Source organism: Mandrillus leucophaeus, unplaced genomic scaffold (assembly GCF_000951045.1).
Source record: "Mandrillus leucophaeus isolate KB7577 unplaced genomic scaffold, Mleu.le_1.0 Scaffold530, whole genome shotgun sequence".
Taxonomy (NCBI): domain Eukaryota; kingdom Metazoa; phylum Chordata; class Mammalia; order Primates; family Cercopithecidae; genus Mandrillus; species Mandrillus leucophaeus.
In genome coordinates this window covers 231,325-235,460 of record NW_012105698.1, presented here as the reverse complement: position 1 = coordinate 235,460, position 4,136 = coordinate 231,325, and the positions used below count along the sequence as shown (strand labels likewise).

The window sequence follows — 4,136 nt, the reverse complement described above, 5'->3', positions numbered from 1 at the left end:
CGAGTAGCTGGGACTACAGGCGCCCGCCACCTCGCCCGGCTAGTTTTTTGTATTTTTTAGTAGAGACGGGGTTTCACTGTGTTAGCCAGGATGGTCTCTCTTTTTCCTTCTTAACTAAGCACTGGTCACACACCGTGGCTACTACTTTTGCAGTTTGAGGTGTGGCAGCAAAACGAATATGAATTTCTTTTTCCTTCTTCAAAATTTCATGGATAGATTCATGATCTTAGGATCTTCAACATACAGCCGATCTTTTTCTTTCTGAAGCCGAGAACTTTCACCTTTTCCCTTAAAGGAAGCCTCTCTTTGTTTGGCCTCTCTTTGGCAGATCTAAATTGTGGCACGGGTACTCTTGTGCTTTGGGGCCCTTTATGAAGTAAAATAAGGGTTCTATTCCTTGAACACTAGCGCTGCGATGCTGAGACAGTCCTTCTGATAACTGAGATGGCCCCTATGTGACTCGCAGGTGGGTCGCATGTACGTTGTGGCTCTGCTGGACACAGGAATGATTTGTGTCTTGAGTCGGTGAAATCTCATCACTCTCCTCAGAATAGCGTGCAATGTAAAACTTATGAATGGTTTGTTTATGGAATTTTCCATTGAATATTTTTGGACCAAAGTCAACCCCAGGTAACTGAAACCTCAGAAAGTGAAACTTTAGATAAGGGAGGGACTACTGTATGTTAGAGACTCGTGTTCAGAATATATAAAAAACTCATAGCTGGCACAGTGGTGCATACCGGTGATCCCAGCTACTTAGAAAGCTGAGGCAGGATTGCTTAAGTCCGGGAGTTTGAGGCTGTAGTGCGCCCTGACTGTGCCTGGGAACAGGCACTACACTCCACCCTGGACAACATAGTGAGAACCAGTCTCTTAAAAAAACCACAACTTATTTTCTAAAAAAGAACTCTCACAACTCAATAATAAAAATACAAGTAACTCAATTAAAAAATGGGCAAGGGGCTAGGCACGGTGGCTCATGCCTGTAATCTTAGCACTTTGGGAGGACGAGGTGGGTGGATTTCCTGAGTTCAGGAGTTCAAGAACAGCCTGGGCAACACGGTGAAACCCTGTCTCTACTAAAATACAAAAAATTAGCTGGATGTGGTGGCGGGCACCTGTAGTCCCAGCTACTCGGGAGGCTGAGGCAGGAGAATTGCTTGAACCCGGGAGGCGGAGGTTGCAGTGAGCTGAGATTGTGCCACTGCACTCCACCCTGGGAAACAGAGTGAGACTCCGTCTCAAAAAAAAAAAAAAAAGGGGGCAAGGGATTTGAATAGACATTCTCCCAAGAGATGTACAAATGGCCAATGAGCCCATGGAAAAGATGTTCAACTTCACTAGCTGTCAGGGAAATCCAAATAAAATCACAATGAGAAACACTTCGTGCCCACTAAGATGGAAAAAATAAAGATAGACAATAGCAAATATTGGCAAAGCAATGGAGAAATTGGAATCCTTATACATTGCTAGTGGGATTGTAAAATGGTGAGGACACTTTGGAAAACAGATCGGCAGTTCTTCAAAATGTTAAACATAGAATTATCATGTAACCTCATTATTTCTACTCCTAGAGAATTGAAACATATCTACACAAAAACTTGTACAGCAATGCTCATAGCAGCATAATATTATTCATAATAGCTAAGCTTTAGAAACAACCCCAATGTCCATCAACTGATGAATGTGTAAACAAAATGTGGTATATTCATACAGTAGAGTATTTATTCAGCCATAAAAAGGAATGAAGTAGTTATATATACTATAATATATGTGAACCTTGAAACCGGTATGCTAAGTGAAAAAAGCCAGGCCCGGTGCAGTGGCTCAGGCCTGGGAGGCTGAGGTGGGCGGATCACCTGAGGTCAAGAGTTAGAGACCAGCCTGGCCAACATGGCAAAACTCCGTCTCTACTAAAAATACAAAAATTAGCCAGGCGTGGTGGAGTGCACCTTTAATCCCAGCTACTCGGGAGGCTGAGGCAGGAGAATCGCTTGAACCTGGGAGGTGGAGGTTGCAGTGAGCCAAGATCGCCCCATTGAACTCCAGCCTGGGTGACAAGAGTGAAAATCCGACTCAAAAACAAAAACAAACAAACAAACCAAAAGACAAAACAAAACAAAACAAAAAACAAAAAAGAAAAGAAAAAAGCCAGTCACAAAAGGCCACATATTATATGACTCTGTTTATATGAAATGTCCAGAATAAGCAAATCCATAGAGACAGAAAATAGATTAGTGGTTGCCAGGGGCTTGGGGGTGGAGGAAAGGGAATGAGTGACAAAGGGCATGGGGTTTCTTTCTTCTTTCTTTTTTTTATTTTTGAGATGGAGTCTCACTCTTGTCGCCCAGACTGGAGGGCAGTGGCCGGATCGCTGCTCACTGCAAGCTCCGCCTCCCAGGTTCACGCCATTCTCCTGCCTCAGCCTCCCGAGTAGCTGGGACTACAGGTGCGTGCCAGGACGCCTGGCTAATTTTTTGTGTATTTTTAGTAGAGACAGGATTTCACCGTGTTAGCCAAGATGGTCTCGATCTCCTGACCTTGTGATCCACCCACCTCAGCCTCCCATAGTGCTGGCATTACAGGCGTGAGCCACCGCGCCCGGCCTCTTCTTCCTTTTTCTTTTTCTTTTTGCAATTGTTATTTAGTTTTTATTTCATAATCATAAACTTAACTCTGCAATCCAGCTACGCATGCAAGAGAATAAGGCAAACATGGAACCCAAAGGGAACTGAGAGAGACAGCACAAAGATTAGAGGCTATTGTGAGCAACTGAGGTGGAGGGTGCTCTCTGGAGCTACAAAAGGAATGATCCGGTGGTGAAGATAAAACACAAGTCAAACTTACTAGAGTTGTCCACAGTCGGCAATGGTGATCTTCTTGCCGGTCTTGCCATTCCTGGACCCAAAGCACTCCATGGGCTCTGCAATATTCATGCCTTCTTTCACCTTGCCAAGGACCACATGCTTGCCATCCAACCACTCAGTCTTGGCAGTGCAGTTGCAAAACTGGGAACCATTTGTGTTGGGTCCAGCACGTGCCATGGACACGATGCCAGGACCTGTCTGCTTCAGGATGAAGTTCTTATCATCAAATTTCTCCCCGTAGATGGACTTGCCACCAGTGCCATTACAGTGTGTGAAGTCACCACCCTGACACATAAACCCTGGAATAATTCTGTGAAAGCCGAAACCCTTATAACCGAATCCTTTCTCTCCAGTGCTCAGAGCAGGGAAGTTTTCTACTGTCTTTGGAAACTTGTCTGCAAACAGCTCGAAGGAGACGTGGCCCAAGGGCTCCCTCTTGATGGCGATGTCAAAGAACACGGTGGGGTTGACCATGGCTGGGCATATATATACTATAATATATGTGACATGGCATGACAGGGCTCCTGGCAGCATCGGAATCTGTGGTACGGGGTTTCTTTTAGGGGTAGTGAAATGTTCTGACATTAGTAGTGATGGTCGTACAATGCTGAATATTCTAAAAGCCACTCAATTGTATGCTTTAAAAGGGGGGATTTTATGGTATATGAATTATATCTTGATAAAGCTGTGGTTTAAAAAAATATTTCTGGCCGGGTGCGGTGGCTCACACCTGTAATCCCAGCACTTTGGGAGGCCGAGGTGGGCGGATCACGAGGTCAGGAGATCGAGACGTTTCGCTCTTATTGCCCAGGCTAGAGTGCAATGGCGTGATCTCGGCTCCCCGCAACCTCTGCCTCCCAGGTTTCAAGTGATTCTCCTGCCTCAGCCTCCTGAGTAGCTGGAATTACAGGCATGAACGAATCACCACGCCTGGCTAATTTTGTATTTTTAGTAGAGACAGGGTTTCTCCGTGTTGGTCAGGCTGGTCTTGAACTCCTGACCTCAGGTGATCCACCCGCCTCGGCCTCCCAAAGTGCTGGGATTACAGGCCTGAGCCACTGCCGCAGGCTAGGCTTATTGTTTCTTACTGTGCTTTCTAGAGAAACAATGAGTCTTTTCTCTTCAACACGGCCACTGTCCAAGATGAGAGGTAGCAATCATGTCTTTGTTATTTATTTATTTATCATTTTTATTTTTTTGAGACGGAGTCTCTCTCTGTCGCCCAGGCTGGAGTGCAGTGGCATGATCATGATCTCGGCTCACTGCAAG

General features: G+C 45.4%; 1 pseudogene; it reads right to left on the bottom strand.

Moving 5' to 3' along the window:
- Nucleotides 1-2,846: 2,846 nt before the first annotated feature.
- Nucleotides 2,847-3,341, bottom strand: LOC105551706 (annotated as a pseudogene).
- Between the last annotated feature and the right edge of the window lie 795 nt (nucleotides 3,342-4,136).